Raw genomic sequence first — 14,196 nt, 5'->3', positions numbered from 1 at the left:
GGGTCGACTATAAATACAAGAAAAATAAGAGCAGGTAAGTACTTCACCTGCCCGCCCATCCATCCATCCTCTATGAACCAATATATCTACCCCCACTCACCTACCCACTGATCCATCCATTCATCCATCCATTCATCTATTCTCATCTACCCTCTATTTTTTTTTTTTTATGTGAGGAAGAGGGAACCAAAGGCCATGAGCCCGCAGTAACAGTTCCCTCCAAGAGAAAAACAAAATACAATAGAGAGCCAAATTCAAGATCCGATCATTTTGAGATGCCTGGACACACTGCGTTTGAAAGACTGCAGATCATAGGCAGCAGGAAATACAGACAGAGGGAGACAGTTCCAGAGCTGATCTGTTGCATAAATGAAAGACTGGGAGTAACGGTTAACTCTTGCAGTAGATAGAAAAGGGATGAGAGTTTACTGCCAGACGGGTGCTACGCGTCCGTCGTAGAGGTGGAGGAATGCAAGCAGACAGTTCAGAGAAGCAGTGACCATTAAAGTAGCGATAGAAAAGAGATAAAGATGCAACAGTGCGGCGAAGAGACAGAGGTTGAAGAGAGTCAATAAGAGGAGGAGAGTTAATGAGACGAAAAGCCTTTGACTCCACCCTATTGAGAACAGCTGTATGTGGGTAGCCTCCCCACACATGAGAGTTGAACTCCACACAGGGGCGGATAAAACCCCTGTATAGAGTCAACAATTGTGCAGGGGTAAAGAAAGAGCGGAATCGGCTTAGCACACCCAATCTCTTGGAAGCAGATTTTACAAGAGATGTAATATGATCTTTCCAAGATAAGTCCCGAGCAAATGAAACCCCAAGCATGTTCAAGGATGATGCAGGATTAATCTGAATATTATTAAACCACCACCAACTGATTCATCTATTGCTGGACATACCTCCCGTGTAGCAGTACCGTATATATACTCCCTTCTCACACACACATCCATCCACCCTTCCACCTGCCACTCATCCACCAATAGATGCAGCCCCTTCTCACTCCCATTTCCATCCATCCATCCACCTACCACTCATCAGACAATGCATCCATCCATTTCTCAGTCACACATCCATCCATCCATCCACCTAACCCTCATCCACCAGTCCATTATGGCCCTTCTTAATCACACATTCATCCATCCATCCATTCTTCGCTTTGTTGACGCCTTTTGTATTTTATTCTTGCTACTTCAGATCACTTTATTCAGCTTGGAAATGGTCTCTCGCACTGAGAGGGTTCGAGTCAGACTACTTTAACAGTTTCAGCCCAAGGGCGTCCATATTATTCCCATTAAAATTATCTATCACCTGGCAGAATAAAACACACACACACACACACACACACACACACACACACACACACACACACACACACACACACACACACGAATTCGACGTGAAGGTGCAAACCAACTATATAAAAGAATTTTGGATGTCAGGATGATAGAAAAATAAGGGGAAGTGGGGTAAACAAGGGGAAACTGGATTTATGAGTAACTGATATTAGAAATAATAATAATAAAGAAATAGACGGCGCCGAATGTTATATAAATTTTGGGCTCCTGTGGCTCAAGACATACGACTCCACCAGTCCTGATCACACCGTCTTAATACTCTCAGCCTCCCTTCCTCACTCACAGATGATTAAACATAGTTTAAGTTTCTAATCACCACTTCAACCCGGTGACAAGTGATGTGATTGACAACGCAGCCCGGGGACGTGATTGCCGTCTCCTGTTGATTTTTATTTATATTAGGATAGAATTATCGGGCTTTATATGGTTAGGATGGTCTTTTAGATTTGTAGATGTTAAATGTAGCCTTGTTTAAAGCCCGTCAAAATGAGAGGTCTTTCTTAGGTTAAATAATAAGATAGTCTTGGTGACACTAAGAATAAACCAAAATTATGTACCCCGGATTCGAGAGGTTAATATATTTCATCCGTAGAGAAGAATGAAGATATCAGTGTGAGGAGAGACTAAACGAAAATATTTAGTTATAAGCAGGAAACACCCTAAATTATCCTTACACACACACACATTTCAGTAGAAAAGACGGAATTAGTAGCCAGGATCTGAACCTTGGCTCTTTGACTCCCACGCGGCCGTTCTTTCCATCACGATGACACTATCTTAGAGGCTGAGTAAGCACATCAACAGTTGTTACTTTACCATCGCTGGTGATTCAAAGGCTTTTGCAAAGTTCGGCTGATATTTGTGGGTGCGGCTCTTTGATATTACATTTCCATCAGTGCAGAACGAACGTTGATGCTCGGAGGAAAAATTACTCAGTGTTATCTGGTAGTGAATGGGGACACGCGAATTAGTCAAGGAGTTTTGGTACCCTGGTGCAATTATAGGATAGAGATAACTGTGCAGACTAAGTGGAAAGTAAACAACAGAAAGAAGAAAAGTGGTAGCATCCTCAATTGTCTTGGTTATAAACGAAGGTGTGAATGTGGAGGTTGAAAGAGGGCTTCATGAAGGTGTTTTACTGTCCAAAGTCAGACATAAGTGAGAGACTCTTGTGCGATATTGGAACAAAAACTTAAGTGTGCGAGTAATGGAAATGGGATTTCTGAGGTATGTGTGTGGATTGCTAAGAGTAGATAGGAAAGAAAATGGCGTGATTCTAGAGGTGTGGAATAATGAACTGCGTTGACACCAGGTTGAACAGAATCTTTAGACGTTATGAATGGATCTTGAATTTGGCTCTCTCTTGTATTTTGTTTTTCTCTTGGAGGGAACTCTTGTTTCGGGCTCATGGCCTTTGGTTCCTTCTTCCTCGCATTAGAAAAAAAAAAAAGGAGATAATTGATATTAAAATGCAGTATAGTGCCACAGAGGGCAACCCGACATCCCAACAAGGAGCCCATAGAGGAGCAACGACAACGCACGAGGACTCGGGGTGAGAATGGCGTAAATCCTCCCGGGCCGCTTGCCCATATGACCCGGAGCTCGCCAGCTGCCACCATAGCAGGAATACCAGACTACCTTCTTGGCAAGCCTTCCCCAACCAGCTTCGGGGTGGAGCTGTTCCTCCAGCTCATGCCAGCACCCCTATGACTGCCTGTAGCCGCTCAACCCTCCTGAAGGAGATGGCCTTTAGCCGCTTTGAGGTGAATCAGGAGACAGCCTGTAGCCGCTCCCACATCCGTCAGGAGATGGCCCTTAGCCACATGAATGTGTCCAACTCGAGACGGTCTGTAGCCGCTCTCAAGGTGCCCTTCTTGAGACGGCCTGTACCTGCTCAACACTCCTGAAGGACAGGGCCTGTAGCCACTCTGATGGGAATCAGGAGACAGCCTGTAGCCACTCTAAGTGGAATCAGGAGACAGCCTGTAGCCGCTCTGAACGTACCCTTCTCAAGACGGCCTGTAACCGCTCAACCCTCCTGAAGGAGACGGCCTATAGCCTCTCAACCCTGCTGAAGGAGACGGCCTGTAGCCGCTCTGAAGGTGCCCTTTTCGAGATGGCCTGTAGCCACTCAACTCTCCTGAAGGACACGGCCTGTAGCTGCTCTGAGGGAAATCAGGAGACGGCCTGTAGCCTCTCCAAAGGTGCCCTTGGGTCTGCTGGTAGCTGCTCTCCTCCCCAGGCCACGGCCAGTTGCTGGGCCTTGATGACGACTGGTACCCACGCCCTATGGCAGATGGCCTGTAGCCACTCCTCCGTCGAGAGCTGACGCTTGTTCTCCAATCAACGACATAGAGTGAGTTCCGAGCATAGAAGAGTACTGGAGAGGCCCCAGGATTTCCTCCGGCCTATGCTCCCTGCAACCGGCTCTGGAGAAGGCCCACCTGACGGACCCAGATGCAGGCCTGTGTCACAGCCCCTTCCTACCGGTGCCACCAAGCACTGGGAACCATAGCCCTCGGGAACCCCAGACCGCCCCCAGGACTCCCAGGGGGGAACTCCCCATACCTCGACACCAGAGATCTTCATCCTCTGTCAGGTGCCTGAGTGAGAAGTTCAGACAATTATTCAGCTCCAGCCCTGAGGGCCGTGCTCCCGCCCCCAGCCCCGAGAGCGCGGAGCCCTTCGCCACCCACAGCCCCGGACGAGAGAGGATGCCTCTGCGTGTGATCTCATGGCCTCTGGATGTAAAGGCCCTCGGCGGAACCCAGCCCCGTCAGTAGTAAGTCTGACACCTCCGCCGAACTTTTACCTGACCCCCATGATGCCCAGATTAGAAAGGAGTGACAGTGATAGTACAGTGTCCGTGACAGTGACATAGAGGCAGAGCAGTGAACTAACTACATAACAGAAGTCATTGATAATACCAAAGTGATGGAGTGAGAAACAGTGACAGTGCAACCGTGAACACGGCCACCCAATGAGAGACGGGTCTATTACAATGAATACGCTACAACCAGTTAACACCTCCTAATACTAAAACCGTATCCAGACCCCGGTGCCAAAGAAATACTTACCTACAGTGAAGCAATACCAGCTACTGAACGAATATTTAACTTAGACTTCCTATAACTAATAATACGTAAACCTCTGCCCCAAGTGCTGCTCATTCTGATCCAAGCAGCATCCTGCACGATAAAGATAACCCATATCTAGACATAAGAATGGTAATTGTCCAGTGTATCTGTATCCCTGACATCTACACGTTCCACTGTATAACTGTGTAATACCCGTATAAGGTTGTTGCCTTGAGTTTTTGTGTCCTACCTCTCTCCTCTTTGTCTAAGCTCCAGTCTAGAAAGAGAGCCCCGCTACACACTAGGCTTTTACGGGACGGGAAGCCGACCCCTAGAACACCTAGCATTACAGGAATAAACTGGGGACTGAACATGGTGTTAATGAGTGTGACGATGGGAGAAGGTGTGGTAGACCATCAAAAACGTTGAAAGACAGGGAAAACGATTGTGTAATAAAATATTTACTGAAACTGATGAGGCTCAGTAACTGACAGGCGATCGAGTGGGTCTGATGAGCACTATAAGGAGAACGACATGATAATGCATAAATTCTTTTTTCTGAATTTGATTGTTCTCGACGGAAAGACTTTGTTACATGAAAAATTAAGATTATCGATAAGGTATAATAGTTTAAAAATGTCCTGTTGATCATTTCTGTGAGGCTGACGATGATTCTAGGTGCTTGAATAGTAAGTGAGTGTGAGGCCTATTTCATTGGCTATGTGACTGGTTAACTCTCCCATTATAACTTTTTGCGTCCTTGCTTCCTGGAACCTACCTCACCTCACTTCTGGGAGGGAAATTTGAGGCTAATGGTGATATAATCGTCAATCTCTTGCCAGAAAACACACACACACACACACACACACACACACACACACACATAAGGTAGGGGCAAGAATGCTCTGGAAGAAAAAAAACTGGGTCGACTATAAACACAAGAAAAATAAGAGCAGGTAAGTACTTCACCTGCCCGCCCATCCATCCATCCTGTATGAACCAATATATCTACCCCCACTCACCTACCCCCTGATCCATCCATCCATTCATCCATCCATTCTTCTTTTCTCATCTATCCTCTATTTACCACCACCTACTGATTCATCCGTTGCTGGACATATCTCCCGTGTAGCGGTACCGTATATATACTCCCTTCTCACATACATCCATCCAGCCTTCCACCTGCCACTCATCCACCAATAGATGCAGCCCCTTCTCACTCCCATTTCCATCCATCCATCCACCTACCACTCATCAGACAATCCATCCATCCATTTCTCAGTCACACATCCATCCATCCATCCAGCTAACCCTCATCCACGAATCCATTATGGCCCTTCTTAACCCGTCATGTCCCGAAGTTTTCCGCACCTCCAACATCCCCCAGTCCCGAGCCTTTTTGGAAAATTTTTTTTTGGCTAAAACTTCCGCTTAGGTTGAGAAACTAAGGAAAATCACAAAGAAAGTGGTTCCCGCGGTCTATAAGTGGTCCATACAGGTGAGGTCCCCCGAACCAGGTGTCGTGTTCTATAATGGACGTGATATGCGCTCACGTTTTCTATGGTAAGGAATACTGGGAGAAGCACCACACAACACCTCTATATTTATTGAATTTGAACTAATAAACAATAACAGTAACAATATAATGGATTTCAGACACACATATATATATATATATATATATATATATATATATATATATATATATATATATATATATATATATATGAAAAATAAGCATTGTACCATCGCGCGAGCATAGCGAGTTTGGTCCGAGTCGTAACATGCTATATGCTAAGTGTCTTGTATCAGTCAACTATCATTTTTTCTACTTGTATACTTCTGTTTCAATGACAATTTACCAATTACAACTGTTTGTAAGTGTTTTCAGGTTTTTTCATTCATTATGATGACATGCAGCATAAGTCTAGCGCACATCAGCTTAGTAAGCGCACTCGCTATGACTCGTATTTCAACATACCAAATTGTTTTATCACTTTCCAATTATTTTTCCCTTTACATAGAACCTTTCCTCCACCACTGTAAATGTTTTCAATTATTTTCATTCATTACGAGGGCATTTAGCGATATGCTAGCGCATATTCACGTAGCAACCACGATCTCAAACACTCGTGTTTCATCATCTACTTTATTTATTCAGTCCAAATATAATTTCCCACTTACATTACACACGTTTACACCCCTAGAATGCACTGTACATACTTACTGCCATTATTTATTCAAGTGAGCGTGAGAATATCGCATGAAAATACCCTCGCAATGAATGTTTCGACCAACATAATACTCACACACTTACATACTAATTCTTCACATATATTACACACTTTACCACTTGCTGACTTTTATTTTCACTAATACGTGCCTTATTCATTCAACTGAGCGTCAGGATATCGCATCTCTATACACACGCTATGAATATTTGACTTAGAATATATTTCAGCACTTACAATAATTTGAACTTATATCATACCCGTAAGCATTTTCAATAATAATAATTATATAATTACGGGCCGTATTTATTGCACTGAGCGACAGAATATCGCATCATAAAACCCTCGCTATGTATGTTTCCACTTACGGCATATTAATACACTTACATACAATTTTTGCACTTATGTTATACCCGTATACACTTTATACTAATATTTGGAGATCAACAGGACTGATAATTTCACTGAGCGTCTGTCTGTCGTATTTACCTCATAATTTCAGCATCCTTTCGCATTCACACCATACTAAAATTGCATCACCGTGTGATATTCACTAAAACATGGGTGAATACAGAGACCCACGTCACACTCCACGCACTTATAGCGGGTGTCCTTCCTCTGTGCGTGAGTCTCACCTGGGAATTACTGCACACGTGACACCTGCGTTGGGGCCTAGGTCTGTTTGGCTGGGGAGGGATAGGAGTGGGGAAATGGCGGCCGGATATTCTCAGGGGAGTTTGTGCAATAGGGGCAGTGCGGGTGCGACGTTGGGGCCTTTCAACAGCATACCGTGCAAATATCTCGCTTGTGAGCTCCCTCACAAACCCTTTAAATGTTTCCTGAACTCCTGTTGTCATGGCGTGAAGGTGGTGGCAATTCAGAGCAGTGATATCTAGCAAGTGAAAGAACAGTTTCTTATACAACTTCATCGTGGTCCTGGCACACTCTACTGTCGATATCATGGAGTCTGACTGGTCCACGAGGCGCATGTTTATATTATAATCCATGACACACTCAGGTTTCCAAATACGACGCCTGTTCTCGCTACGGTAATCTACGGAATCAGTACGGTGCATCAAGGGGAGGTGAACCGTTGACAAGAGGCTTACTTCTCTATTATGGTTCCACATTGTTGCAAGGATGTTGTTGGCTTTGAAGAAGACAACCTCATTCCTTGCAAGTTTCCGCCCTACCTTGGCCATGTGACGCCGGTTCACCTTCACGGTTCCACAGACTCCCGTTTCATGCGTGTGAAGATAATGAGCGAGAAGAGGGCTAGTGTACCAATTGTCCAGGTAGAGAACGTGACCACGATGAAGGTAGTCTTCTATCATCGTCTTTACCACTGCTCCCGACAGTCCAATTCTTCGATCTTCTATTATGTCTGTCTGTGCACCGGTGTACAAGACTATGTCTTGCACGTATCCAGTCCTACAGTCGCACATAACAAAGATCTTGAACCCAAAACGGTGCCTTTTGCTGGGTAAATACTGCCTAAATGAAATATTGCCTCTCCACAACACGAGACTCTCGTCTATGACGAGGTCTCTATAGGGATAAAATGAGGAACGAAAGGTTTGCCTGAGGTGATCAAAGATCAACCTAATTCGCCTCATTTTATCAGTGTTGTTTGCATTTGCAGGATCATGAGCATCATAGAAATGGAGGCGACTTAGAATTTGTTGAAACCGATTACGGCTCATCACTTGATCAAATATTGGGGTAAACATAACAGGGTCCCTAGTCCAGGAAGCAGGAATTCTATTCTTTCGTATAATACCCACCAAAAGGACCAGGGCAAAAAATAAGAACATTTCTGGAACGGAGACAGGGTAATCATAGATGATAGAATGCCTACTCCTTGTTCCCAATCTTTCACTCTCTAGGTGCTGGGTGCTTGCAAACAGGTTGGTTTGGTATACAATCTGCTCCACAAATGCCTCACTGAAAAACAGGTGGAAAAAATCCAACCTGGTGGAATTACGGTGAATTCCTGGAGCAATGCAGCCAGATCGCCCCTGCTCAGTGAAGGGGTGAATGAGGGGAGAAAAATCACTCCCATCCTCCCAATTCCACGCCACAAATCCCTCGTCCCCATCATCCCCATCACCGCCTTCATCTGGGTGGGGAGGAGATCCTGGTTGGGGAGGTGGGGGAGAAGGAGTCCAGAGGGCTTCCCAACTGTCACCCCTCTTCCTTTTGCCTTTACCCTTTCCCTTTCCCTTACCCTTACAGCTTTGAGGAACATTAGGGGGCTGTGGGGATGAAATAGGGGAATATTGGGGAGCAGAAGACGTGCTGGGGAGTGGTTCCTCCCCATCTTCCCCCTCCATGACAACACCACGTGCTTTCTCACGCACCCTGGCTCGACCATGTGTTAGGGGATATTGTGGAGCAAAAGACATGCTTGGGAGTGGTTCCTCCCCACCTTCCCCCTCCATCACAACCCCACGTGATAATGAACGCACCCGCACTGGCCCACGTGATCCACTACGCCGCCTCACACTACGTAGGGAGAGCAATGACTCACTCACGTCACTCTCACTTTCCCTAATCCTCCCTGCACTTTCCCTGGGGGTAGGGGGGTTTCAAGAATACTCCCCCAGTATCCCTGCTTTTCGTACGAGCCGACTAAAAGGGTTGGTGGTGGGTTAGTGCCCCACCCCGTAAAAAGAACTAACTAAAAAAGCAAATAAAGCGCCTCGGACCCGGACGGACCATACGTTGACGACTAAGGAACGGACAAAGGACATTCTGAGGGTAGGAACGTGGAATGTGAGAGGAGTGAATGATGAAGTGAAAGAGAGAGAGATTGTCCAGGTGCTTGAGGATGCAAAAGTGGATATATGTGGATTGACTGAAACTAAATGCAAAGGTGAAAGGATGAGAGAATGGGAATACGGTGTAGGTATATGTGCGGGAGTCAGTGAGAATGAGAGGGCAAGAGAGGGAGTATGTCTGATGATAAGCAAGAAGTGGAAGGAGAATATAAGAGAGTATGGAACAGTGGGCGCAAGGATTGTATGGGTGAGGATGAAAGTAGGTATACAAGCATGGGCGATTGTATGTGTGTATGCTCCAACAGAGGATCGAGTGGCAAGAGTGAAAGATGAGTTTTGGGCGAGAGTAGAAGCATGTATGGACAGGTTTGAGAGGAGCGAGAGAGTGCTGTTGATTGGAGACATGAATGGCAAAGTTGGGAATGTACGAGTGGATGGAGTGGTTGGTCAGTGGGGTGTGCCAGCTGAAGTAGATGGGAATGGTAGTGCTTTGGTGGACATCTGTGCTTGTAAGGGGTTGGCAATAGCCAACACCTACTTTCGTCATAAGATGATCCACCAGTATACATGGAGAGTAATGAGGAGAATGGATGGTGAACTTGTTGAATGAAAGGCAATGATAGACTACGTGTGTGTGGATGAGCGAATGAGAAGACAAGTGTTGGATGCAAGGGTGTGGAGAGGGTGGGGGAATGGAGTCTCGGACCATCACTTAGTGATGGCCAAGGTAGAGCTGCAAAGAAAGTGGTTGAGGAGACGAAGGGGAAGACAGGAGGAAGCAGCTCCTGTGAGAAGAGTGGAGAAATTGCAAGATAGTGAGAAAATGACAGAGTATAAGAGCATAGTGGAAGAAAGATTGGGAAGGTATGAGCTAGAGCAGATGGAAGGGGTGGAAGACGTATGTAAGATATTCACGGAAGAGATAAGCGCAGCGTGTGAGGCGGTTTGTGGAGTGAGGAGGAGATGCAAGGGTGTGCAAGGGACAGCATGGTGGAATGATGAGGTGAAACGAGCTGTGGAACAAAAGAAGAAGGCATATGGTGAATGGTTGGCGAGTAGAGGTAGGGGAGAAGATGAGAGAGAGAAGAGAGAGGTATATGTGAGCAGGAGAAGGGAGGTTAAGAGACTGGTGAAGGAGAGTAAGAAGAAAGTGGATGAAGAGTTTGGGAGGAATCTGAGTGTGAAATGGAGGGAGAGTAAGAAATTGTTTTGGAAGGAGGTAAAGAAAGTAAGGCAGTGTGAAAGAGGAAATAATAGGGGAGTGAAAGATAGGAATAATAGATTGTTGGTGGAGAAGAGAGAGAAATTGAGGAGATGGAAGGAGCACTTTGAGGATTTGTTGAATGTAGAGAGTGAGAGCAGTGTGAGTGTAAGTGGTTGGGGAATGGCTGGGAGAAGAAGAGATGAGAGGAGGGAGGAAGAGATCAGTAGGTCGGAAGTAGTGGAAGCGATGAAGTAGATTAAGCTGGGAAAGGCCCCAGGAATTGATGGAGTGTGTGGTGAAATGCTTAGGTATGGGGGTGAGATTGTTGTGGAGTGGATATGGAAGTTGTGTAGATTGGCTTGGGAAGAGGGAAGGGTTCCAGAGGACTGGAAATCAGGTATAATTGTTCCTCTGTACAAAGGAAAAGGGGAGAGAGAAGTATGTGGTAACCATAGGGGTATTTGCCTTCTTAGTGTGACTGGTAAAATATATGGTAGAATACTCATTGATAGGGTTAGGCATATGACAGAGGAGCTAGTTGGAGAAGAACAAGGGGGATTTAGGAAGGGAAAAGGGTGTGTAGATCAGATATTTGTTCTAAGATGTTTAGTGGAGAAGTATCTAAAGAAGGGAAGGAAAGAGTATGCTGCCTTCATGGACTTGGAGAAAGCTTATGACAGAATAGATAGGCAAGGTATGTGGAAGGTATTAAGAATATATGGAGTGGAGGGAAAATTGTTGAGTGCAGTGAAGAGTATGTACGAGGGAGCTAGGGCTACGGTGCGAGTGGATGGTGAGCTGAGTGAGTTCTTTGATCTCAATGTGGGACTGAAACAGGGGTGTGTGATGTCTCCATGGCTGTTTAATATATATATGGATGGGGTTGTAAAGGAGGTGCAAGGTAGGGCAGTGGATGTGGGGCTGGGCCTAATGAATGAGGGTGAGATTTGGAAGCTTCCGGTGTTGCTGTTTGCTGATTGTTGAGTGAAGATGAATGGGAGTTGCAAGGTTTGGTGAATGAATTTGGGACAGTGTGTAGGAGGAGGAAGCTGAAAGTTAATGTAAACAAAAGTAAAGTTAAGGTGTTTGAGAGGAATGAAGTCACAGAGTGTGCAGTGAGGTTGGATGGTGAGGATATGGAGAATGTGAGTGCATTCAAGTACTTGGGTAGTGTGATGAGTAAGGATGGAACTTTGGGGGATGAAGTACGTGAAAGGGTACAGCAGGGAAGAAAGGTTGTTGGTACACTGAAAGCAGTGATGAGAAATAGGGAGGTGAGTATGGAAGTTAAGAAGTCACTGCATGATGGTATTGTGATCCCTACCCTGACGTATGGAAGCGAGGCGTGGACCTTGCAAGAGGGGAACAAGTCAAGAGTGAGAGCAGTGGAAATGAGTTACTTGAGAGGAGCATGTGGAGTGACGTGGAGGGACAGGTTGACGAATGAAGAAGTGAAGGAACGTTGTGGGGAAGATGTGGATGTGGTTGAAAAGATTAGGAGAAATACACTGAGGTGGTTTGGACATGTGGAGAGAATGGAGAATGAAAGACTGACTAAGAGGGTGTATGTAGGTGAGGTGGAGGGAGGGAGAGGGAGGGGTAGACCGAGGATGAGGTGGAAGGATGGAGTTGAGAGGTATATGAGGGAGGGGGGGGTGAGTTGGGGGGAGGGGAGTCAAATGGTGGGTGACAGAGTGACTTGGAGGCGTTTTGTCTGCGGCCACCCTTTGCGGGATTAGGGCATCGGGCTATAGATAGATAGATAGATAGACTTTCCCTTTCACTCCCCACTCCCTCCACTTCACTTCCTAACTCCCCAAACAAAATGCTAGGCCCATACCTGCTCATACGACGTGGTGTGAGCTCTGGGCCACGATGAGTTATGACCTCACGTCCATACCACGTGGCAGCACGTCCCACGGCTCTGTCATCGTCCTCGTCCTCGTCCTCGTCCTCGAATTCTGGCTCCAAATCACGTTGGGGATAGGGATAGGATGTTGCACGTGCCTTCTTTGCCTGCTGCCCCTCTCAAGCAGCACGGTAAGTCACGTACTGCCGCTTCTTGGGAGACGGAACTTCCTCGTCACTGCTGGTGGTTTCTTCCTCCTCTGGCTGCACATAATCCTTATCCATAACCTCGTCGTCCAGTGGGGAATCACTGTTGCCTGTAATGGTGTCCAGGGCGACTTGAATTTCGCTGTCTGAGAGACCTCTCTTAGCCATGTCTGAGCAGGACTGTTGCTACCAGGTGAGTGGACGAGTGGTGGGCTAGCGTGGGTCACGCGGGGTCGCCGAGTGTCCCCGCCTGGTGGCAGGTAGGGGAAGGTCATGCGAGGGTACGTACCGCACATCAAGCGCGAAATTTGAAAATTTTCGAAATTATGCACATTGCAATTGCACAACGTACCAGTACGTCGCTGGGACTGGCAAATGCAAATCGTTGCAATGTACCCATACGTCGACGGGACGGGGCGAGTTAATCACACATCCATCCATCCATCCATTCTTCGCTTTGTGGACGCCTTTTGTATTTCATTCTTGCTACTTCAGATCACTTTATTCAGCTTGGAAATGATCTCTCGCACTGAGAGGGTTCGAGTCAAACTACTTTAACACTTTCAGCCCAAGGACGTCCTTATTATTCCCATTAAAATTATCTATCACCCGGTAGAATAAAACACACACACACACACACACACACACACACACACACACACACACACACACACACGAATTCGATGTGAAGGGGCAAACCAACTATATAAAAGAATTTTGGATGTCAGGATGATAGAAAAATAAGGGGAAGTGGGGGAAACAAGGAGAAACTGGATTTATGAGTAACTGATATTAGAAATAATAATAATAAAGAAAAAGACGGCGCCGAATGTTATATAAATTTTGGGCTCCTGTGACTCAAGACATACGATTCCACCAGTCCTGATCACACTGTCTTAAGGACCAAACTTCAGGTTACTTCATTCACCTTAGAAATGATCTCTTGTACTGAAAGGGATCGAGAGAATCCTTTATCTCCATGAGCCCATAGATCACATAACGGGGGATAAAAAAAAATTATAACAAATTAAAATGATTAAGAAAATGGGGTTGGTTCGGAGGACATAAAACACATTTAATAGAATTTTGGATATTTAGTGAAAAAATGATAAGGGAATGAAAAGGTGGCAAAAATAAAAATACAGTCTGATGCAAATACCACTGGGATACAGAATGAATATAAAATTAAAAAGACGGGATCCACAGTCCTCAACCCGGGCTCCCATGACTCACGGGAAACGATTCCACCAGTCCTGATCACGCCGTCTTAAAGGCCAAAGTTACTAAGAACTATCAACACTCTTAAGCTCCCATGACTCATGGCCAGATGAGTAAAATCGGCATAGCGGGAATAGATTACAGATGTTATGTCTACCATGGAAGGGTTGATATTGACAATATTAACACTCTCAGGCTACCATACTCACTATTAGTTAAATATAAGCATCTGGCACTAGGTGACACTGTATAGTATGCATCTCCCGATCA

This window comes from Coenobita brevimanus, chromosome 97 (assembly GCF_032717465.1).
Source record: "Coenobita brevimanus isolate Jiangsu-jjx chromosome 97, ASM3271746v2, whole genome shotgun sequence".
In the NCBI taxonomy this organism is placed as follows: domain Eukaryota; kingdom Metazoa; phylum Arthropoda; class Malacostraca; order Decapoda; family Coenobitidae; genus Coenobita; species Coenobita brevimanus.
This window is presented reverse-complemented; position numbering follows the sequence as displayed.